Source organism: Schistocerca piceifrons, chromosome 1 (genome assembly GCF_021461385.2).
Source record: "Schistocerca piceifrons isolate TAMUIC-IGC-003096 chromosome 1, iqSchPice1.1, whole genome shotgun sequence".
Classification (NCBI taxonomy): Eukaryota; Metazoa; Arthropoda; class Insecta; order Orthoptera; family Acrididae; genus Schistocerca; species Schistocerca piceifrons.
In genome coordinates this window covers 1209732892-1209758328 of record NC_060138.1, presented here as the reverse complement: position 1 = coordinate 1209758328, position 25437 = coordinate 1209732892, and the positions used below count along the sequence as shown (strand labels likewise).

Sequence of the window (25437 nt, the reverse complement as noted above, 5' to 3'; positions counted from 1 at the left end):
GAGAGAGAGACCTTAGGAGGAGTGTGTGAAAATGAATGGTATCCGGATTCCTGCGCCGAAGAAGACGTGCGCCAGACTTTTTCTGCTATGGAGAGAGAGCAATAATGGACAACAACAACAACTGAAAATGGCCAAATGCGTTCGAGCTTTCGAAACGCGTGACGTCAGGCCTCATCGTGGGAGCACGCGGAAATGGAATTTCACTTCGCTAAGTGGCGAGCCAGCGTGTGGATTAGACCTTCGAAAAAGCTACTACACTCATGAGGATGTCCTTCGCAGATGGAGACGAAATGTTGGGTTTTAATAAGAAATTCATCCGACCACGGCATAATAGCAGCGAATATTTCAGTAAGTGTGTTCTACACATAAGACACGTCTATGTTGCGTCTCTGTAAGCTGGGTTTCCACGAGAAATGACTGAACATCACATAGTGAATGCAAATATGCAGAATAAACTAGTTTGTTACTCTTAATCGACAGCAGAAGTAATCGTCTTCAGATATCTTGAGGAACTTCGTAAGTTATGAGATGTGGGTTTTCCACACACGTTCGTAAACTGTCTTTAACTCCATTATTTCACTGACTGGACTATTTTAGTACCTTGTGTAATTGTATGAGAAGCTCGTAAACTGTATGTACTGATTCTCATCAAAATGCGACGACGATCCGTATGTTGATGTTACTTGTAACATACAGCAATAACAGTTTGACCCGCCACTAGAAGTCAGCATAAGGTACCTGGATTAGTCGATTCCCCATGATGAAACTATTCCACTTGTTCTGTAAGATGTATGAGACAGGCGAAATATTCTCAGACTTCACGAAGAATGTAATAATTTCAATTCCGAAGCAGGCAGATACTGATAGGTGTGAAAGAGCACTTGTACGTCCTTGTGTTCCTTTTCTTGTGTTGTTGTCGTTGTGGTGGTGGTGGTGGTTTGAAGCAGCTCTCCAAGCAAGCCTATCTTTGGCAAGCCTCTTCATCTTTGCATAAATACTGCCACTTACATACGTATGAATTTGCTAACTGTAGTCAACTCTTGAGCTCCCTCTACAAATTTTACCCCTTCACTTCTCGCCATTACTAAAGTGCCAATGTCTCAGATGCAATCTTTTAAGTGATCTCTTCTTTTAGTCAATTTCTGTCATAAATTTATTTGCTCCTCTATTCGATCTAATATCTCTTCATTAGTTGTTTGATTCATCAATTCTACCTTCAGCATTCTTCTGGATCACCAAATAAAAAAAAAAGTTCTACTCTCTTCCTGTCTGAACTGTTTATTGTAAACGTTACAGTTCCATACAAGGCTACGCTCCAGACAAATACATTCAGATACTAAGTCTTCCTAACAGATTTCTTTTCGATATTACTTTCCTTCAGAAACGCTTTTATTGTTGTCCCCAAAATGCATAATAAATGCATTTTACTTCTGCCATCGTCAGTTTTTTATTACGCAAATAGCAAAACTCATCTATTAGTGTCTCATTTCATTATGCAATCCACTTAGTACTGGCGGATTTGATTACTCTGCATTAAATTACCCTGGTTTTACTTTCACTGATTTTCATCTTATAATCTGTTTTCAAGACAGTATCCATTCTGTTCAGCTGATCTTTTAAGTTGTTTTCCATGTATGACAGAGTTAAAATGTCATCAACAAGCCCCAAAATTTTTATTTCTTATCCTTGACTATTAATTCTCTTTTAAAACTTATGCCCGGTTTTCTTCCTGAGTGTACATGTTGGATAAAATCAGGGTTAGGCTACAATCTCTCCTCAGTAGTTACGTCTCTTTAATGATATTTGACTCAACCGCAGTCTGGTTCCTGTACAAGTTGTATACAGAATCTCAGTACGTGTATTACAGTCAACATTTTCAAATGCGTGATCAACATTTTCAAATGCTTTAGCTAAATCTAAAAATTCTGAGTTGTAGATTTGCCTTTCTTCAAGCTGGCTTGAATGGCGGTATCCGGTGGCTGCTCCCTTCTGTTGCAGGGCTGTGTGTGGGAGCAGTTCACGCCATAAGGTCAGTATTGCATCGCACGTTCCTACATTTATTCAGAACACAAACTGATCTTCCCTGAGATCCCTTCCACTAGTGTTTCCATTCTTCTGTAAATAATGCGTGCCAATATTTTGCACCCACGATTTATTAAACTGATGGTTCCCTAATGTTCACACCTATCAGTATCTGCCTGCTTTGGAATTGGAATTATTACATTCTTCGTGAAGTCTGAGGATATTTCTCCTGTCTCTTACAGAACAAGTGGAATAGTTTCATCATGGGGAATATCGACTAATCCAGGTACCTTATGCTGACTTCTAGTGGCGGGTCAAACTGTTCTTGCTGTATCATATATTGTGCACTTCTTTACAGCTGCAAAGTGGGATATCTTTTCATCTTGTTACAATGCAAGTTGCAGATCATTTATGTAAACCCTAAACAACAGAGGACCTAAATTAGAACCCTGTGGTACAGCATTTCTGACTTCAGATTGTGTCTGAAAGACACGCCAAGTATCTTTCAAACGTAGTCTTGGCGTATTGTGGGCCCGCTAACTTTTTATTATTTTCGTAGATGCTAGTTGTTCCATAGTTGTGCTTCATGACACCGTGTGTCATTATTTTCTGACTTCTGGTAGATAGTTTTTGAAGACGCAAGAATGTTAGGAACCAGTGTCTTCCATGTCCTAGGAAGATTTGTGTGTAGGCAGTCACTATGACAGGGAAATACAGGGGGAGCTTGACGAGTGCAGCATCTAATGTACTGTGTCTCTATTCCATCAGACTAACAGGTTCTGAGGCAGCTGACATGGGAAACAGAACTGGTAAATTGTCGCTTGTGGAGCAGCCACCTACTTTATTCCCAAATGCGGCAACGGCGCTGCTTGCTGACTTTGAACTACATGGCCAAGATTAATTTGTATTTGACATAACTGCTGCAGCAAACAGGTTAACGTGTCCAGCGTTCTATTCACGGCTTTTATATTTTAGAGGCGGGACCACAGAGGCTGGAATGGCGGTATCTGGTGGCCGGCGCTCAGCAGAGGCCTCCATGCTGCTGTAGGGCCTTCTGTGGGAGCAGTACACGGTAAGACCTTCACTTGTAGATCCAATATAATAAATTAATAAAAAGCTGTACATTCTCTCTATTGCCGGCCGCGGTGGTCTAGCGGTTCTAGGCGCTCAGTCCGGAACCGCGCGACTGGTACGGTCGCAGGTTCGAATCCTGCCTCGGGCATGGATGTGTGTGATGTCCTTAGGCTAGTTAGGTTTACGTAGTTCTAAGTTCTAGGTGACTGATGACCTCAGATGTTAAGTCCCATAGTGCTCAGAGCCATTTGAACCATTCTCTCTATTAAGCAGCTATTTTCTTCGAGAATTGCAATATATGTATCTAATGCAATAAACGTTTTATGTGGCTACTCACGGGATTTTCTTGTTTCATCAGTTTCCATGCTTGTTTACCAAGAGAGGTGGTGTGGTGATCAAACAGTGAATGCAAGTTAGGAAGGATCTGCGTTCAGTTAACTGCCTGGGCTCTTCTCATTTTAATTTTGGACGAGGGATGCCACGAATTCAATCGAAGGATTCAAACATTGTAGGGTTCTGAGTTTAGGCCCACTCATCCGCTTGTTACTTGCTGGTTGACGTACTCTTCACAGATGAGCGCCAGTGAAGCTGTGGGCTGGGCCAGGTGCGGAGAGCTACAGTCTGTGAGATTCTGGGAAGAGGTGGCGAGCTTATGCAGGTATGTTCACATACAGCCTCGGGAAGTCCAGCCGGTTGTAGAGTGGTGGCGTCAGCGCCAGGCTGCCTCTCTGGGACCTTCTGCCAGCTGCCGCGTACGAGTTGCAGAATGTTGACTACAGAACTGATTTACATGTTCCCCACAACCCACGTAAAAGTTCGCAAATTCTTTGTGTGGACGAGGTATCTTCAGACGCCAGTATAGTGATACTGGGCTATATTTGTGATTCCCAAAATTATGCAAAATGGTTCAAATGAAAAAGGAAGTATGGGATGTGTTAGATGACAATCAGTTTGTTCAAAAATGGTTCAAAAGGCTCTGAGCACTATGCGACTTAACTTCTGAGGTCATCAATCGCCTAGAAATTAGAACTAATTAAACTTAACTAACGTAAGGACATCACACACATCCATGCCCGAGGCAGGATTCGAACCTGCGACCGGAGCGGTCGTTCGGCTCCAGACTGTAGCGCGTAGAACCGCTCGGCCACACCGGCCGGCTAAAATTACGCAAAAAGACAAACTATTACTGTGGTATGTATTCTCTTTATAATTACATAGTTTTGTTCCTACATTGTCTTTACGCTATACAGTAAATAAAATAAGTTGGTGCTGGGGTACAGCAGCAACCAGATAATTAGTCATCAGACATCTCTGATGATTTCATCAAAACAGATGTTACACTGGCTCACAGGTGAGTTGTCCCAAGGTAAACAGTAATTCACAATGACTAAAGCTAGTAATGATGGCTGCGCTACTGATTTGTATTAGAATGCAACTCCCATGAAATGACCGCCTTGGATATTTTTTTTCAGTTTTTCTTCAACAAACCATATACTTCTTCATGTTCGCGCAGATGCAAGGTGTTTTTTTAAATCATTATACAGTTTCGTTTGAGCACAAAACAAATTACCAATGTGCGCCATGGGTTTTGACTACTATAAAGACAAGACGTTGTTTAACGTTGTTACCAAGAATCTCGAAAAGTTATCTATCGCTTTACTTCAAATTTTTACACGATGCTGTAATAAAGACTCGGATGGAGGTGTTTTTTTTAAATATATATAATATATAAATATATGTAATATATAAAGCGGAAATGTTGTTAGCAAAATTCTCGGAAGCATTTTGACTGATTTACTTCAAATTTTTGCATGTTACTCTAATAAACATTGTCACAGATTAGGGTACGTATTTTAAAAATTGCATGTTACTCTAATAAACATTGTCACAGATATAGAGTATTTTAAAAATTCTTGACCGATTTGCTTCATATTTTTATACGATACTCTCATAAATATTCAGGCTGACTAGAGCATATTTTTTTAAAACAACGGTTACTGGTTTTCTGTTAAAACGGACTGCCAGAAAGAAAACGGTGCTGTGCCTGGTGTGCTGTGAAAATATGTTTTACTTTTCTTTCTCACAGTCAGATTTACGATAGCGAGGCTTTTAATCTATTTGACTTTGTTACAGCTACGGCAATTATTGAAATAGTTTCATTCTCCCAGTCGGTTTTGACTGAAATAACATTTGAAATTTGTACGTGTTTTGTTGGAATATTTTAGTTTCATTCTCCCAGTCGGTTTTGACTGAAATAACATTTGAAATTTGTACGTGTTTTGTTAGAATACTGTTAAGAAGTCCAAGCAATTTAAAACTATGTACTGCTGCCAGATACGCCTCTCTCACACCAATGATTCCAATGATACCAGTCGATTTACCCACTTAATTTAAGGGACATCAGTTACCACGCTAGGATTTGTTTACAATTAAATTAAACAGGCCTGTGAGAGTCACAGAGAGGGAGGAAGGGCGAAGTGGATAGAGTGATGGGAAGGAGGGGATGGAGAGATAGAGAAAGGTGACAGGCAGAGAGTCTGAAGGGACAGAGGGGGGGAGAAAGAGATGGACAGAGGGAGGGGGAGGGAGGAGTGGGAGGAGTAATGGATAGAGAGAAGCATATTAGAGCGTATATCCAATTCCAACAACGAATTAGGAATTGCAAAGCTTTGCCGAGTACGCTAGTAAGGAATACAGAAAGTTACAAAGAATATAAGTGTCAAAGATGCTCTCTCTAATACAGCGATACTGCACGAAGATAAGGCAGTTGGGAAAAGGAGCGAATATTACTGTTTATTACACTGAAAACTTATTTTAAATTAATCACGCGGCGTTAAATAAAGAGAAATAAATGAAATGTAAAATACTCATGAGCTATTGGTCAGTGCTGATGGTACGCCATTAAAACTTATTAATAATTGGTGCCATGAAAGTTATTAACTATGGTAGGCACTTACAGAAAATGAGATTTGTTAGTTGATCTGCAGAAAGACTACATCCCTGCACTGCAGCCTTTCTAATCCGAACACTTTGTTCTTGGAATTTTATCGTCTACAGCCCTCTCTATAACAATGAAAATTATTCCCCTGATATCTTAACATACGTCCTATCATCCTCTCGCGTATTGTTGTCAGCGTTTTACGTATATTCCTATCCTCACTGATTCTCTGGTGAACCTCCTCATTCCCCACCTCATCGGTCCACTTAATTTTCAACCTTCTTCTGTAACACCGCATCTCAAATGCTTAGATTCTCTTCTGTTCCGGTTTTACACAGTCCTTGTTTCACTCCCATACAATGCTGTCCTCCAAAGATACATTCTGAGAACTTTCTTCCTCAAATCAAGACTTACGTTTGATATTAGTAGACTTCTCTTGGCCAGGAATGCCCTTTTTGCCACTGTTGGTCTACTTTCTACGTCATCCCTGCTCGTCCGTCATAGGTTGTTTTGTTGCCTAGGTAGCAGAATTACTTAACTTCGGCTAACTTGGTGACTTTTTTTTCTGTTCTTATTTCTGCTACTTCTTATTAATTTGGCCTTTCTCAACCCACATTCTTTACTCATTACGCTGTTCGCTCCATCCAAAAGATACTGCAGTTCTTTTTTACTTTGACTGAGGCCAGCAATGTCATCAGCGAATCTTATCACTGGTGACCTTTGCCCCTGAATTTTAATCCTACTCTTGAGCATTCCTTTTATTTCCACGATTGCTTCTTCGATGCATAGATTGAACAGCAGTGGCGAAAGACTACATCCCTGCATTGCAGCCTTTTTAACCCGAACGCTTTGTTCGTAGCCTTCCAGTCTTATTGTTCCCTCTTGGTTCTTGTACACATTGTACATTAGCCTCTAAAGCTTACCCCTATTTTTCCCAGAAGTTCCAACATCTAGCACTGTTCTACATTGTCAAATGCTTCTTCTGTGTCGACAAATCCTATCAACGTGTCTTGATTTTTCTTCATTCTTGCTTCCATTATCAACCGCAACGTCACAACTGCCGCTCTGGTGCCATTACCATTTCCTGAAAACATACTGATTGGCCGGCCGTTGTGGCCGAGCTGTTCTAGGCTCTTCAGTCTGGAACAGCGCTACCGCTGCGATCGCAGGTTCGAATCCTGCTTCAGGCATGGATGTGTGTGATGTCCTTAGGTTAGTTAGGTTTAAGTAGTTCTAAGTTCTAGGGGACTGATGACCTCAGATGTTAAGTCCCATAGTACTCAGAGCCTTTCGAACCATTTTTGAACAAACTGATTGTCATCTAACACATCCTCTACTTCCTTTTTCATTGTTCTGTATATTATTCTTGTCAGTAACTTGGATGCACGAGGTGTTGAGCAGATTATGCTGTAATTCTCGCACTTGTAGAGTGCTCCTATCTTCGTAATTGTGTTGATAATGTTTTGTCTGAAAGTCTGATGGTATACCGCCAGTCTCATACATTCTTGACACTAATGTGAATAGTCGTTTTGTTGCCACTTTCCCCAATGATTTCAGAAATTCTAATGGAATGTTATCTATCCCTTCTTCCCTTCTTCCTTATTTGATCTTAAGCACTTCTCTATCGACTCCTGTTTTTCTCCTATCACATCAGATAAACCTTCGCCCTCATAAAGAGGCCTTCAGTGTACTCTTTCCACCCATCCGCCCTCTCATCTACATTTAAGAGTGGAATTCCCGTTGGAGTCTTAATGACACCACTCTTGTTTTTAATTTCACCGTAAACTGTTTTCAATTTTCTGTATGCCGCAGCAGTCCATCCGACAATCATTTCTTTTCCGATGTCTTCATTTTTTCATGCAGCCATTTAACCTTCAATTCCTTGCAATTCCTATTTACTTCGTTCCTAAGTAACTTGCATTTCTGTATTCCTGCATTTTCCTGCACATTTTTGTACTTACTTCTTTCGTCTATCAGCTGAAGTATTTCTTCTGCTATCCTTGGTTTCTTCGAAGTTACTTTCCCTGTACCTACGTTTTCCTTTCCAATTTCTGTTATCGCCCTTCTTAAAGGTGTCCATTTGTCTTCAGCTGAACTGCCTACTGATCTATTCATTATCACAGTATCTATAGCCTCAGAGACCTTCAAGCGTGTCTGTTTGTTCGTTATTACTTCTGTGTCCCACTTCTCTGGGCACTGATTCTTCCTGACTCCTCTCTTAAACTTCAGCCCACTCGTCATCACTACTAAATTGTGATGTGTCTGTATCTGCTCCTGGGTATGCATTCAATCAACATCTGATTTAGAAATCTGTGCCCGGCAATGATGTACTCTAACTGTAATCTTGACGTATATCCCAGCCTTTTCCGGGTATATCTCTTCCTGTTACAATTCTTGAACAGAGTATTCGCTGTTATTAACTGATATTTATTACTGAACTCAGGGAGCCTTTCTCCTCTCCCTTTTCTCTTACCAAGCCCGTAGTCTCCCAGAACCCTTTCTTCTGCTCCCTCCTCTACAATCACATTCCATTCCCATGACTATTAGATTTTCATCTGCTTTTGCATACTGAATTACTCATTCAGTATCCTAATATACTTTTTCTCTTCATTTTCTGCTTGCAACGTCGGTACGTATATGTGAACTATTGTTGCTAGTGATGGTTTGCTGGCGATTCTAATCAGAACAATTGAATCACTGAACTATTCACAGTAACTCACTCTCGGCCCTACCTTCCTATTCGTAACGAACCCTACTCTCATTACACCATTGTCCGCTGCCGTTGATGTTGCAATATGCTCGTCTGACAAGAAATCCTTGTCTTCTTTTCATTTCACTTCATTTACCCCCACTATATCTAGATTGAGGTTTAACATTTCCCATTCCCGATTTTTTAACTTTCGCACGACCATCAAACTTCTGACATTTTACTCCTCGAATCGTAGAACGTTATCCTTTCGTCAGTTATTCAATCTTTTTCTCGTAGTGTAGTGTAACAACGTAAGTTTTTTATAAATGATTTTCTTTCGACATATGACCATGTGTAGACTTCGTCACCTACGTCAGTTACAACACACTTCAAAATTATTTAAATTCTTTTTAAATTGTCTCTGAATGGTTCTTGAACGAAACTGTAAAACATCATCATTTGAGTCGTATGCGCAGAATTTGGTCACTCAGTCCAATTTGTTTGTGCAAACCTTTTCAATTTAGATCTCGTTTGTTTCTCCTCAGAAATTATATTGATACACGTTATCTTGATTTAATCGATATTAGAACCACATTGAATAAACTTTTGAGATTCAAAGTCGCGATGAACGCTGTCAAAATTCAATAATATTGTCAAATATATTATTAATTCATTCACATAATTCTTCATAAATAAATCCTTGGAACACGTATTTCAACTTTAATAGCATCCACTAGTTTATTATCTTCCTACATACAGACGTGAACCTGAGCCTTGACGAGACAAAACTAACATTTTCAATAAGATTAAACTTCCTATGATATCATTGTTGCACAAAACATTAAAAATTCTCAAATATTTGATTTTTAGAAGCACGACGCAACAACTCGGTTTCAGGATCTTCTGTTGCTCTTTGGCTGTCGACCCGCGACGTATAGTGGCCAGCAATTTTCTCTCTGGTCCCGGCAGCGAAGATGCTGTCTCCGTTCGTTGCGCCGCCCTCTCCGTCCATGAAACATAAAAAATAAATACAAAACTTTAGACAATTCACAACCATTACAAATATTACAAAAATACATGAACAAAACTAAATTAAACTTATATTCACATGCAAACTGGGCTGACACTGGTGGATGGGTGACGCTTCAATTTCGCGTCCCACTACAGTAGTCAGCTCCTCCTTGGGAGACCCCTCCCTCAAATCCGAATGGAGGACTAGTACAGAAGGTTTTGTAAGTGTAGAGATCATCATGACACTTTTTCAATCAAGTCACATGTCCTGCGAATACAGATTATGTGCCTTTGGTTCAGTGGCTTCAATTGCCTTTCCATCATTGCTGATACTTCTGTCTACTGGGGACAGTTTCTCACCCTAAACGTTAGACAGGGTCTTGAACCTCTGTACGCTCCTCTGCCCTCTTTGACAAGGCCATTGGCAGAAAGAGGACGACTACTTATGACAGAAGTCTTCGGCTACCATTGCTGATGATTTTTATTCAAACCTTAAGTAATGGGGAGGTTTGAACCCATGATGTTTTGATTACTAGTCAAAGACGCTATGCCTACACCACAGGTGCAGAGAATTTGTAGTATCGCGTATTTCATTAGTCCCATTAGCGCGATTTTTTCCGTTGCTGCGTTGGTGAACATACCTGAAAATATATGTACAGTGTTAGTTCCACTGGACATTTATTTTGTTGGCAGGTGTCAGAAAGGCTGTGGTTGTTTTGATAATATCACAGATTATGTATTTTGTACACAAATGGATCAGAGATTTTGTTCGATAAAGATACAAGCCGAATAAATGGACTGAAATTTGTGCCCAAGCCTGGACTTGAACCCAGGTCTCCTTGCTTACTATTCAGATATGCTACCCATTACAACACCGCAGCGAAATAGCAAACAGAGCTGCATGGACTACCCTTGTGCAATGTCCTCTCTTACATACACTTCAATTCACATTTCAGCTTATTTTCCAGTTTTTAGATCGACAGCTGTGGTAGGTATACTGCCGCAGTGTTGTAAGGGCTAGTACTCTTGCATAGTAACCAAGGAGACCGCCTTCAAGCCCTGACTGTGGCATAAACTTTAATTCATTCTTTAAGCTTTGTGATGTTACAAAATAGAAGTGATGTTGCTATTCAGTGGAAAGTTGGAAATTGAGATTTAACTAACTGTTTTATCAATCACAATTGGCGTAAGAATCATGGATTGACCATTGTCATAAAATATTGCATTATGAGATGTGAATAGTTTTTACTTGCGGTTTCGCGTGGCTTGAGGCAGTCACAACTAGCGTGCTATTGATTAAGAAGTTGCGTTATCGTCTTTCTAATTACTTCATGATCGTAGATACGATCATACCCGGTTGTGAAGTTATTGTTATGACAAAAAAATTTCCTAAGGGACCAGAAAGTTCTTAAGGGCGCAAAAACAACTGTAACATCACACAAAAGGGAAATTCAATATTAAAGCTGATGCAAGAAGACGATAAAACAGTTTTCTTTTTATCAATGTAACACGCACATTGGACTGCTGATCTTGGAGTCTTAAGCTTAATACTACAATGACGGTAGATTTTTATGTCCATATCATGTCCATTGAGCGCTCTTTTATATAGCCATTGTCCTCTTGAGTCGCTCGTGCTTCGTCACGGTAAGTTACAACAGTTCTTCTTCCTACACTTCACTCAAAACTTAGACGGAACACGTTTTTATTTATTTAGTAAAAAATTAGATCAGACTGCCACAGATCTGCGTCCGTCTTACTTCAGAAAAACAGTACAAGTCTTCTTAGCGCTCCAGGCTTCATTTGTTCTCCAGCGAACAAAATAGTAAAGGATCGTATATCTATCCGTATTTTTCTGCTTTTATTGCCGCCCAAAGACGACAAATTACATCACTAGAAAATTCCACCGTCGCCATGCGACGCCTCATTATACATTAATCATTATTTACAAACAAGTATTTGCCTTCTGGCTGAAAGTATTAACTACTCGTATTTGCTGTTTTAATGAAGTCAAAAATAGCGAATATCTCATTGCCTCCCATGAGGAGAGAGGGAATGCCGAAGGATTACCTCGATCCTCATGTCCTCATGAGATATTCGTGATTTTTGGTGTGACATTTACATAATGTTACTGGCGTACTATGTACTTAAATTGAAATTACATTTATAATCATATATCAGATATTTATCATTTTTCAAAATAAAGTTTTTCATTCTTTGTTCATCAGTCACTTCATTCCATAATACCAAGACTAACATTTATGTGCATTTTTAAGTTTGGTCCATATTTGCTTATAACAATAAGTGAACGTTCATTTCGCTCTTCAGGGGATAGAATTCAGAAATTACTTTCTCTTGAGCTTAACAACTAATACATGAGTGCAGTGAGTGCTTATTTTCACTAAACTAGAGTGGACAATGTTCGAGCATCTGTTGGCTCATTGTGGTTCAATTACAGTTTAATAACGTAGCACTACACTTCGTGATGCTTTCACTTTCTGTGTTAGCTGTCTACGGCGTTCATCATGCAGTACATCTGTCCTTTCCGCTGTGGTGCCAGGAATTCATGCGGCTTCCCGGGTTTTTATTTACAATATGAAACAGAAGAAGTGGAAAATTATTAGTATGACTTACAAGCTAATGGATACATTTGTTAAGGATCGGGACTGGTCTGGAGTTTAGGGTCTTCCTATAGTGCACATTCATTTTCTTTGTCCATCAAGAGACAGGATTATAATTCATTTTAGCAGTGTTCAGTAGTGCCGGTATTAATGGCTTTAAGGCCTGAGTAATCTAACAATCTACTTCTCACTCATCTTAACTTCAACTCAAGAAAATTGCTTAATTTACATATGAAAATGTAGTCACACAAGTGTACAAACGTCTTTCCTCCAGTATGTACGATTGAAGTCATGGCGGTTAGCAGTTTAAAGTTTGGATTGTTTCGTCACCCACACGTCAGCCACTCACAGCGGCTGCACAGTGTTGCGTGAGCTCCAATACTTAGTATCCGTTCGCGCTCAGGCTGTAACAGAGCTGCTGGTCGTCGATTGCTCCCCTTTTTTTTGTGAACTTCGTATCACACGAGTGCATCGATACAAACACCTCGCGCGCGTTTCCCATCGGAGGAGCCGGACACTGAAGTTGCCTCCATACTTCTCTGTCAACTGCCTCCCATGAGGCTCACAGGTAAGTGACGACGAATGTTTTAGCTGTCGCTGCACTTAGAACAACACTGAACTTTGCGTTGCACCTGTTGTCGTAGCCTTGACTTCTTTTTACACTTGCAGTACAACACTACCACTAATATACAGTGAACAGTTACTTTTTTATGATGCACGTCGCACTTTAGTGTGCATCTTCACACAGCATTCGTGCTTAGTTCCTTCGCCGATGGAGTTCATTTACAAAACAATTAATTTTGCAGGTTTCCTCCATTGGTACAGAAAGACTTATATTCTACTATTTACAAAAGATCACTTACGAGCTAATATTTACAATTAATGGTCACTCCTTTTGTTAAGTCCAGTGAACAACTGCTTTATGAATGGACTCTTTATATCTCAAGGTTTACTTTCACTAGTGAACCTAAAAATATTCTTTCAAACTTTCTTTTAAGGGCTCATCTCCTCATTATGAGAACTACAGGTTTCGCAACACTCGTTGCATTTATTCTTTAGTGCACCCAAGATCATTTTCTACTGCCACGCAGCATATCTACTACTTAACGAGTACGCATTTAACGCTGAATCTTTTTTTTTCTTTTTGTGCTTTCCTTTGTGCTTGCCAAATTTTTTTATATATTTGAGGGCAGACTGGATAACAATAGTTCTCCCTCTTCGCTTCATGTACTCAGCAATCGTTCTCTGTTAAAAAAAAATAGGGTAACGCGTGTCTACTATTTTTCGCATGAATGGAATTACCGACAGTTCACTGGGTTTACGCAACCGGTCCATAACAAACATTACCAAAGCTAGCGAAGTTCATCACGCTACGTGTCTCATTTCTCATAAGCACTGCTTTGCCCCGAAGCACACGTGCCTTTTACAAGTCGACCCTTGGTCTGGGTTAATGAACCAGGATCAAAAGGAACGGGCAGAAGGAAAATGGATTTCATAAGAGGTGTGTCTTAGGAGACATTTTTGCAATAAAATCTGCACGTAAATAAAATTATCATAATAAACATAGGCACATATATAAATTTCAACCTCTTTCATTACAGCATACTTTGCTACTTCTACGTCTTACTCAGGTTATAGTCAATATTAAGTTTAAATATCACTGCATTGCATGTTCTTTAGATTAGCCTTCAATTAGGGTATTGAATGGTCGCTAGATTACACTACAAATCTTCTGAAGATCTTTACTTGGACTTATTTATGATACAGGGGGCTTGCTGTGTGGTTATTTGGTAACTTGATTCTACTGAAATCAATTCGTCAGCTAACATTCCTCATATACTCTTTACATTGGGCTCAGATCACAGGGAAATAGTTTACTTTCATAGCAATTAATGGCCTCGTGGAGTACTTACGCTACATTATTGATGCTTCATGGTTTGCCTCCATTTGTACTGTATTTCACCTTACTTAGTTTACTACAGCTTATTGTCTCCTTGCGTGAACACATGTGGGTTACCACTTGTTTTTCCATTTAACAGCACGCTTTAACTGAACTTTAAGCTATTTCTTCTACTCCTGTCCACTGTCTGGAGTGTTTGAACATGTACCTTTTTTTTTTAAGCAGGTAATTTGGGCTTTTACAACAGAACTTCAAGTACTTACATAACTAAAAATAAATCTATCTTCTTGTACCTTAAGAGAAGTGCTTATTTACGCATCCTTCTCCATTTCTCACCTTTACATATTTTATTTAGCTCCGGGCAATCACCTCGCAAGCACTTTTTTTCTTATTACTAACTTAAAATTAAATTGAAATTCTTGGTGCAACCCCAATTTCCTGCTTCAGCTTGTTGAAGAAATATCAGTTCAATGTCCATCACTATAAACAATTTTTCCATACATAGCACTTAATACTTATCATTAATACTTATCATTAACAGTTCACACAAGGAAATTTCCAGTACGCAAGAGGCAGGAAACGGAAACAGATTCTATCTGCAGTTGAGGCTGTGTCTGTAAACTAACTCTCTGTTTCAATGGACCAATCGCTCCCGATATGGAGCAACCCTGAATCGGCAATGATAAAACTTTTAAAACAGAAGACACCTGTCTGAAAAGACATGATGACATCACATTGATGTTTGCTCCTGTATCAACAACTGCTGTGAAAGGAATGTTGGCAATAGAAATCTTAATCGCAGCCTGGACCTGTTCATCATAAATGTTGTTAATGTCTTGAGCTTCTTTGTCACGTGCAAGGTCATCTCGTAAGTCGGTCTCATGGTCGTACCGTATCGCATTAACATACTCAGAATCACAGTATTCGTTAGTACCCCCACTGGAACCGGCAGCGACCTCTAGGAGGCTGAAAGGCGCTGCCTCCAATTTTCCGCAGGATGTTTAACCTGTTTGTCATTCATGGCCTTAAGTGTTTGTTCCGTTTCATATTGGTGCTGGTTATGTGGTACAAATGCCGGTGTAAAGGGGTCAAATCCACTGGGTGCATTCACTTGTGAATAAAATACTTGAGACGGCTGCTGTCGCCCGATCTTTTGGTTGCCGGCAGAAACATTTCCTTGTGAAGGAAAGTTCGGATTTGGTACCGTTTGAAAATTGTTCCGCGGCCCTCTATTCTGTGAATAGTTGTTCTTATGTTGTGCTGGGTGGCCTCCGCCTTGCCCATGCCACTTGCTATATTTCGACCTATAACTTTGATTGTACACTGGCCCATTTGAAAAATTACCACTAGTTTGTGGAGAATTTCCATACTGCTCAGGCGCAGAATTAAAGGGTGGGTTTCCGTACTGATGTTGTACCTGGTGGTTGTAAATTGGGTGGTATCTCGGCTGATTACTGTAATTGGTTTTCTGCTTCCATTTAAAGTTATTGCCATTTGCGTTTTCATAACCGCTGGCAGGTTGGTAACAGCGGTCGCAGTAGCTCGCTCTCTCCTTGGGCGCATTGTTGTCCGCGTGCGATGCATTCTGCTGGCTGCCAGGGAAGAATTTGCCGCTGCCAACCTTGGAGCGCACATCCTCGCTAATTAAATCTAAGGAATCCAGCACAGAAAGGAATACATCCGTGTCTTCTTCGGACACATTTACTAATTTCTCTCTAATAGACACAGGGAGTTTGCTTTTGAGAATCATAATTACGTCCTTGGAAGAAATCGGAGAATCCCAGAATTTAATTTTTGCTAGATACTTCTCAAAGTATCGCCGGAGACTTCCATGCTTCTCATTGAAAATTTCCGCACCATACACCTCCTTCCTTAATCTTTGCTGTACCCCATTACTCCAAAATTTTGCCAAGAACATTTTCTCAAACTCTTCATAATTCCTACACGTGTCTACCATTTCCGTTCCCCATAATGCTGCATCACCAGAAATAAAGCCAGTGACGAACTGAATACGCTGTCTGTCTGTCCAGCTCCTGGGAAATATGCCGGAAAAATTCTTTAGGAACACGATGGGGTGTATTTCTCGCTTCTGCGGATGAAAAACAGGAAAAGTGCGATGCTTAATCACACTTTCCTCTTGCATTAAACTCACGATTGTGGGCGGATCATTTATTTTCCCTACTCGGGACTCAACAGGACTGTTGTTTTGCATGTAATCAGGCGGTGAACAATAAGGAGTTGACTGACATTCGTCACCGTCTAAAGAGTTGTTCCCTATAGTTTGCGTATGTGTGTGCGGATTTTCTACACAGTTTCTCAGCATTCTGACTTCGTCCACTACTTGCTGCTTCCACTCGGGAAGATCCCGTGTAAGTGTCCTCCGAATCTGTCCCAATTCAGAAACCACTGTGTCTCCAGACTTACCAGGAGCAGCTAAGATTTCATAAGTTACATCCTTGACAGTCTCCCTAAGCTCCTCCCTGACCTTCTTTTCGATAAAAATATCTTTACCCTTTATCCATTCACCGTAGTGTTCCGACAATGCCTCCGTGTGTGCTTTCACGGTGCTCTTAACCTGTTCTTCAATATTGATTGAGTCTATCTGCCTCGACAGATCCTCCACTACACCTTCAATGTCAGATACTGCATTTCTAACTGAGTTTATTTCTTTGGTAGCTGCCTGAATTTTTGTGTTTAATGTTCCAGATACTTCAGCTATTTCACTTTTCACCTGTTTCTGCATTTTCTGAATTTGATCACTGATCTTAGTTTGCACCTCACCCAAATGGGTATTTAATTCAGCCGTAATTTCTTTATGCAGAGCTGTTTTGATTGTGCCTAGCTGTGTTTTTAATGATTCGCTTACAGCATCTAATCGGGCATTAACAGTCTCATTTTGTGTTTTTATAGTCTCATTTTGTGTTTTTACTGATTCGCTTACAGCATCTAATCGGGCGTTAACAGTCTCATTTTGTGTTTTTATAGTCTCATTTACTGCGTCAAACTGTTGTTTCAGCATTTCCATTAACGCACCGAGGTCATTTGTAGCTGCAGCGGGAAGAATTTGGACTTTAGGGTCACTTTCCCCTGTTACAGACATGGTTAGTTCAGTTTCCACACGGGAACCTACCGTTCGCGATCGTAAAGGGTATGGAATACTATTAACGTCTTCACTCCCGTCTCCTGTTGTCACCTGTCTCTGTTTACTATCTGCCATTTTCGTCAGTAAACCACGTGCTACGTAAGGCTTTCGTCGTTTGTCAGTGACGTGGTGAGTCCGCTAAGAGCACCGCTCTCGCGTGAGCAACAAATGAAATTCTATCTTGCGAGAAGACAAGATGGAACCTAAACGTTTCAGACAAATGAATGAAGATGCTCTTCACTGCAAATTGCACACACTATCCACCATGTTGAAAATGTAATACAGCTATACTAACAATGGGGAGAAATAATTTCTATTATCAGACTACGAATAATTTTACTTTAAAAGATATAATAAAGCAGATTTTCTATAGCGGGAAGGAGATAGAAAGAATGTGGATCGACTTGGAAAAGCAACGTTGCTATTGAAGCACTACACTGCGTATGCAAAATTCTGACTTACTTTTTGATGGCTTGAATACCGCTATGTTGTCTCAGCAAATTCACGTCTCTTTTCTTTTCTTTTCTCTCGGTAATTAAACTGCATTATTGACCGTTATTCTCACAGAGAGACGATGTGTACATGAAACGACAGAACATTTATTAACACAAGCACATAGAAAATTTTCCAAGAATTTGAACTAATTTTTGGTCAAGTCCCTGTTCGGGCGCCAAGTGTGATGTTACAAAATAGAAGTGATGTTGCTATTCAATGGAAAGTTGGAAATTGAGATTTAACTAACTGTTTTATCAATCACAATTGGCGTAAGAATCATGGACTGACCATTGTCATAAAATATTGCATTATGAGATGTGAATAGTTTTTACTTGCGGTTTCGCGTGGCTTGAGGCAGTCACAACTAGCGTGCTATTGATTAAGAAGTTGCGTTATCGTCTTTCTAATTACTTCATGATCGTAGATACGATCATACCCGGTTGTGAAGTTATTGTTATGACAAAAAAATTTCCTAAGGGACCAGAAAGTTCTTAAGGGCGCAAAAACAACTGTAACATCACACAAAAGGGAAATTCAATATTAAAGCTGATGCAAGAAGACGATAAAACAGTTTTCTTTTTATCAATGTAACACGCACATTGGACTGCTGATTTTGGAGTCTTAAGCTTAATACTACAATGACGGTAGATTTTTATTATGTCCATATCATGTCCATTGAGCGCTCTTTTATATAGCCATTGTCCTCTTGAGTCGCTCGTGCTTCGTCACGGTAAGTTACAACAGTTCTTCTTCCTACACTTCACTCAAAACTTAGACGGAACACGTTTTTATTTATTTAGTAAAAAATTAGATCAGACTGCCACAGATCTGCGTCCGTCTTACTTCAGAAAAACAGTACAAGTCTTCTTAGCGCTCCAGGCTTCATTTGTTCTCCAGCGAACAAAATAGTAAAGGATCGTATATCTATCCGTATTTTTCTGCTTTTATTGCCGCCCAAAGACGACAAATTACATCACTAGAAAATTCCACCGTCGCCATGCGACGCCTCATTATACATTAATCATTATTTACAAACAAGTATTTGCCTTCTGGCTGAAAGTATTAACTACTCGTATTTGCTGTTTTAATGAAGTCAAAAATAGCGAATATCTCAGCTTCTATAATTATCGTAGATAAAGATGAGACTTAAATGTCTCAAGAAAAAGTTAATGATATCAGAGAATTTGTATTAAATTTTTCTATAAGAACACAACGTCTCCCGTTTATTTTAATGACTCCAGTTTAGAAAAAATAATTTTATTGCAATATATTTTAATATGCCGCCATCTGAAATTCTTAGGAAGGGAGCAATGTACGATTTTTTTTTTTTTTTTTTTATTTTTATTTTTTTTTTTTTTTACTCTCTGTTCGAGCAATTGCCTTCCTCTCTGTGAAGGTGTGGACGTTATCAGAGATTAGTTTTGGTTAATTATTTGTAGTAGATTGACACTTCGTATGATAAGCTCAGCTGCAGTTTCGTGGAAGTGTAATATTATTTGTTATTATCACGATTTCTAACATACGTTGTTGTTGTTGTGGTCTTCAGTCCTGAGACTGGTTTTATGCAGCTCTCCATGCTACTCTATCCTGTGCAAGCTTATTCATCTCCCAGTACCTACTGCAGCCTACATCCTTCTGAATCTGCTTGGTATATTCATATCTTGGTCTCCCTCTACGATTTTTACCCTCCACGCTGCCCTCCAATGCTAAATTAGTGATCCCTTGATGCCTCAGAACATATCCTACCAATCGATCCCTTCTTCTGCCACAAACTTCTCTTCTCCCCAATTCAATACCTCTTCATTAGTTATGTGACCTACCCATCTAATTTTGAGCATTCTTCTGCAGCACACATTTGAAAGCTTCCATTTTCTTCTTGTCCAAACTATTTATCGTCCTTGTTTCACTTCCATACATGGCTATACTTCATAGAAATACTTTCAGAAACGACTTCCTGACACTTAAATCAATACTCGATGTTAACAAATTTCTCTTGTTCAGAAACGCTTTCCTTGCCATTGCCAGTCTACATTTTATATCCTCTCTACTTCGACCATCATCAGTTATTTTTCTCCCCAAATAGCAAAACTCCTTTACTACTTTAAGTGTCTCATTTCCTAATCTAATTCCCTCAGCATCACCCGACTTAATTCGACTACATTCCATTATCCTCGTTTTGCTTTTGTTGATGTTCATCTTGTATCCTCCTTTCAAGACACTGTCCATTCCGTTCAACAGCTCCTCCAGGTCCTTTGCTGTCTCTGACAGAAATACAATGTAATCGGTGAACCTCAAAGTTTTTATTTCTTCTACACGGATTTTAATAACTACTCCGAATTTTTCTTTTGTTTAGTTTACTGCTTACTCAATATAAAGATTGAATAACATAGGGATAGGCTACAACCCTGTCTCCCTTCCCAACCAGTGCTTCCCTTTCATACCCCTCGACTCTTATAACTGCCATCTGGTTTCTGTACAAATTGTAAACAGCCTTTCGCTCTCTGTATTTTACCCCTGCCACCTTTAGAATTTGAAAGAGAGTATTCCAGTCAACATTGTCAAAAGCTTTCTCTAAGTCTGCAAATGCTAGAAACGTAGGTTTACCTTTCATTAATCTACTTTCTAAGATAAGTCGTAAGGTCAGTATTGCCTCACGTGTTCCAACATTTCTGCGGAATCCGAACTGATCTTCCCTGAGGTCGGCTGCTACCAGTTTTTCCATTCGTCTGTAAAGAATTCGCCTAGTGTTTTGCAGCCGTGACATATTAAACTGATAGTTTCACATCTGTCAACACCTGCTTTCTTTGGGATTGGAACTATTATATTCTTCTTGAAGCCTGAGGGTATTTCGCCTGTCTCATACATCTTGCTCACAAGATGGTAGAGTTTTGTCAGGGCTGGCTCTCTCAAGGCTGTCAGTAGTTCTAATGGAATGTTGTCTACTCCCAGGGCCTTATTTCGACTTAGGTCTTCCAGTGCTCTGTCAAACTCTTTACGCACTATCATATCTCCCATTTCGTCTTCATGTACATCCTCTTCCATTTCCATAATATTGTCCTCAAGAACATTACCCTTGTATAGATCCTCTATGTACTCTTTCCACCTTTCTGCTTTCCCTTCTTTGCTTAGAACTGGGTTTCCATCTGAGCTCTTGATATTCATACAAGTGGTTCTCTTTTCTCTAAAGGTCTCTTTAATTTTCCTGTAGGTGGAATCTATCTTACCCCTAGTTAGATAAGCCTTTACATCCTTACATTTGTTCTTTAGCCATCCCTGCTTAGCCATTTTGCGCTTCCTGTCGATCACATTTTTTAGACGTTGTATTCCTTTTTGCCTGCTTCATTTACTGCATTTTTATATTTTCTCCTTTCATCAATTAAATTCAATATATCTTCTGTTACTCAAGGAGTTCTACTAGCTCTCGTCTTTTTACCTACTTGATCCTCTGCAGCCTTCACAATTTCATCCCTCAAAGCTACCCATTCTTCATCTACTGTATTTCTTTCCCCAATTTCATTGATAGCACTTACTAATCCCTTCAGATTTCAATCATCGCAGAATAAGCTGCTGGACTGCGACAAGGTTGTGGTGAAAGCAAATTGCTGTATGTCATAATTTCGACAGACACAGCAATAATAATATCTCCAAAGTAACTTTCAGTTGAGCATAATATTCATTATTAAGTTTCAAATGTTATATTTAACGAGGGTAGAGAAGCGATCTGGATACCCCACCACATCATCAACCGAAGAATTGCAAAAGGAGTGAAATAAATGATTATGAAACATCGCTGTGCCACAAACGGAGAAAATGGTGATAATATTGGCGTATCGACTGGCTCAAGACATAGTCTCTCGAATGATTTTGGATTGAAACATGTGGCAGCAAGGCTAGTGCCAAAACTGTAGAATTTCGAATAAAAAAGCGGCAAAAGCACGTGGCGTATAAGTCAACAACGATGAGGAACTACTGGAACACATCATAACAAGTTATGAAGTGATGAAAGCTCAGTGGTTCCACTGGAAGCATTATGGATCGCCAGGACCAAAACACGTTCGCCAAGTGCAGTCAAATGTGAAGGTTATGCTGCCTCTGTTCTTTGATTTTAACTAGATAGTGCACCGTGAGTTCTCGCCGCAACGTCAAGCCATCAGTAAGGCATACTTTGAAGCTAAAGTTTTGGTATAAATTGAGGAGTACAAATTAAAGTAGCACTCATCAATCTCCTATATTGAACCTACAAGTTCAGCACCATTTGAGTGAAGCAATTAAAACAAACCAACAGGTTTGTGGCGAAAGAATTCAAGACTGTGCATCACGATGATGCAGCTACTTAGACATTGTTATAGGCATATCAGTGAAGTTTTGGCCAAAAAGGATTGTGCTCCGCCCTCCAAATACACCAGACATGTCTCCGTGACACTTTCTGTTCCCAACAACAATAAAAACAATAGAATGTCGCCATTTAACTAACGCAGACGAGGTTAAGGTCGTATCACTGTGAGAGCTAAAAGCCAACTCAAAGATCAAGTTTGAGAAGTGTTGAGAATGTTGAAGAAAAGTAGGCATGTGGAATGGAGACATGGTGTAAAAAAGATCTGAGGATGGTCATTACAGACTGAAACTGGTCATCGTCTAAAGAATTCATATTGAGATCAGAGACTGGAAGAAAAAATCATTTTACTTATTTATTTGTAATTTTTGCTACGACTCACTTTTTTATTTTTTGTTTTATGTTTAATCTAACAAAATACAACGCGTTTCGAACATGTTCTGTTCATCTTCAGATCTTTAGACATACATACACACATACAGAGAAATGTTATTTAAAAATAAATTCTCTTAAACTAGATTTACCTAGAACTTTTTGTCCATTGAACGGAGGCATTTTGAAGGGAATAACATTGTTGTAGATGAATAAATAAAATCTTTAAAAAAAGCAACAGATGCCTATACTTTTGAATCCTCATCATACGGTGCTCATCTGCTGTCGGTGGAGGAGCAGCTTCTGCATGTGTTTTGACTGTTGACCCTTCTGACGTCAAGAGTGAGTACTGATACCTGCAGGGATAGAGACCATGTGGTGCCCAAGCAGCTGGTGGTGGTTGTGCGACCCCTGCACGGGTTTTGATTGCTGACTCTGCTGACTGCTGCAGAGACGGACCCCGCATGGTGCGAACACGGCTGCTGGTGGGGATGCGACTCCTGCACATGTTTTGACTGCTGACACTGCTGCCTGCTGCAGAGACGGAGCCCGCATGGTGCCGACGCAGCTGCTGGTGGGGGTGCGACTCCTGCATGTGTTTTGACTGCTGACCCTGCTGACTGCTGCAGAGGTGGAGCCTGCATGGTGCCGATGCGGCTGCTGGTGGGGGTGCGACTCCTGCATGTGTTTTGACTGCTGACTCTGCTGACTGCTGCAGAGACGGAGCCCGCATGGTGCCGACGCGGCTGCTGGTGGGGGTGTGACTCCTGCATGTGTTTTGACTGCTGACCCTGCTGACTGCTGCAGAGATGGAGCCTGCATGGTGCTGACACGGCTGCTGGTGGGGATGCGACTCCTGCAAGTGATTTGACTGCTGACCCTGCTGACTGCTGCAGAGACGGAGTCCGCATGGTGCCGACGCGGCTGCTGGTAGGGGTGCGCCTGCTGCTGGTGGTGTGCTCCGTCTGCCTGCTGACGCTGCTGCTACTGCTGGGCCGCTGCAGTGTGGAGTCACAGTCCGAGGCCGCGCTCACAGATGTCTCCACAGGTGAGCTGCCAGTCTAGCTGAGATTGTTGCCGTGCTGAGCACCTGCCAAAATCTTTGTGTATGGGGAATGCCGACTACTGGCTTAGCCTATACTGCACAAGGTGTCCGAAACATTTAGCTTCAAAACTGCGCACATGTTAGAGAATTGGGTATTAATTTCATGTGGATGTATCTGCTTTTTCCAGTATCCCCTTTCCTCAATATATCTGTATGTACAAGGGCATGCTGAAAAGTAATGCTTCCGAATTTTGTATGTGAAAACCCTTAAAACTTTTCAAATAGAAAAAATATTATCGAGATTGTACATATTTACTCTTCATGTCTACATATTTGTTTCTCAAGGTTGTGGAACTGCCCCTCCCCTCTCTCCTCACTGAATAATTTTAAAACTTCCTTGAGACTAAGATCTGTATCTCTATCAATGCAGCATTAAACTTCAACCAAATAAAACACTGCATAAGGGCAGTCATACAAGGTGACAATTATTGAACTACGTGAAATAAAATCGTCATAACTTCTGCGTTAGTACATTCTAACTGCACGATTGGATTAGAATTCGCTGTTGGTTTGGTTTAGGGATGAAGCCAAGTATCATTTGGCTGGGTTCATCGATAAGCAAAACTGGCGCATTTGGGGGACTGAAAATCCGCATTTCGCGATCGAGAAGTGTCTTCACCCTCAATAGGTGACTGTGTGGTGTGCAGTGTCCAGTCACGGAATAATCGGTGCGATATTCCCTGATGGCAGGGTGACTACCGAACGGTATGTGGAGGTTTTGGAAGATGATTTCAGCACCAGTATTCAAAGTGACCCTGATTTCCGACAAGATCTGGTTCATGCAAGATGGAGCTCGACCTCATCGAAGTAGGAGGGTGTTTGATGTCCTGGAGGAGCACTTTGGGGACCGCATTCTGGCTCTGGGGTACCCAGATGCCACTGGCATTGTCGTTGATTGGTCGCCCTACGCTCCGCATCTGAACACATGTGACTCCATTTTGTGTGGCTGTATTAAAGATGAGGTGTACAGAAATAACCCCAAAACCATTGCTGAGATGAGAACAACCATTCAGGATGTCATCAACAACATCGATGATCTGACACTTCAGCGGGCCTTGCCGAATTTCGCTATTTGTCTGCGCCACATCATCGCCAATGATGGAAGGCATATCGAACATATCATAAACCTAAATCCGAAAATCTGTAGTGACGTTTACATGTTGAGCAAAGTGTGTGCATGCCATAGTTTGTTACTAATTGTTCATATAGTTCAATAATAGTCTCCCTGTAAGCACAAGAGAAGGGATAAACTATGTTCAATCTCAGGAGTGCTAGGACAGTAACTTAAAGGCAACAAACTTTTAAATTCACAGCACTTCATTACAAAGGTTTTACATTAACCAGACAACTGTTGCTAAAAACATCATAAACTTCAACACAGTGCTAGGACAGTAACTTAAAGACAACAAACTTTTAAATTCACAGCACTTCATTACAAAGGTTTTACATTAACCAGACAACTGTTGCTAAAAACATCATAAACTTCAACACAGTGCTAGGGCAGTAACTTAAAGGCAACAAATTTTTAAATTCACAGCACTTCATTACAAAGGTTTTACATTAACCAAACAACTGTTGCTAAAATCATCATTAACTACAACGACTGTTACAAGAGACGGTCACAACACGCCAGCATGTCCCATATTATGCCGAAAGTGGCCACCTGCAGTAACATGAACAGCCTGCTTACAGGGCGGTTCAGTGACTTCTAAAAGAAGAAAAGCACATATCTACATTG

At 40.3% G+C, this 25437-nt stretch overlaps 1 long non-coding RNA gene across 1 annotated transcript in view; it reads left to right on the top strand.

Moving 5' to 3' along the window:
* LOC124778983 overlaps positions 1–23609 on the top strand; it is a 48987-nt gene extending 25378 nt beyond the window's left edge. Inside the window, exons 2-3 of the long non-coding RNA XR_007015937.1 lie at positions 2998–3094; positions 23491–23609. This is a non-coding gene — a long non-coding RNA (uncharacterized LOC124778983). The remainder of the gene's footprint in view (positions 1–2997; positions 3095–23490) is intronic.
* The last annotated feature ends 1828 nt before the right edge of the window (positions 23610–25437 follow it).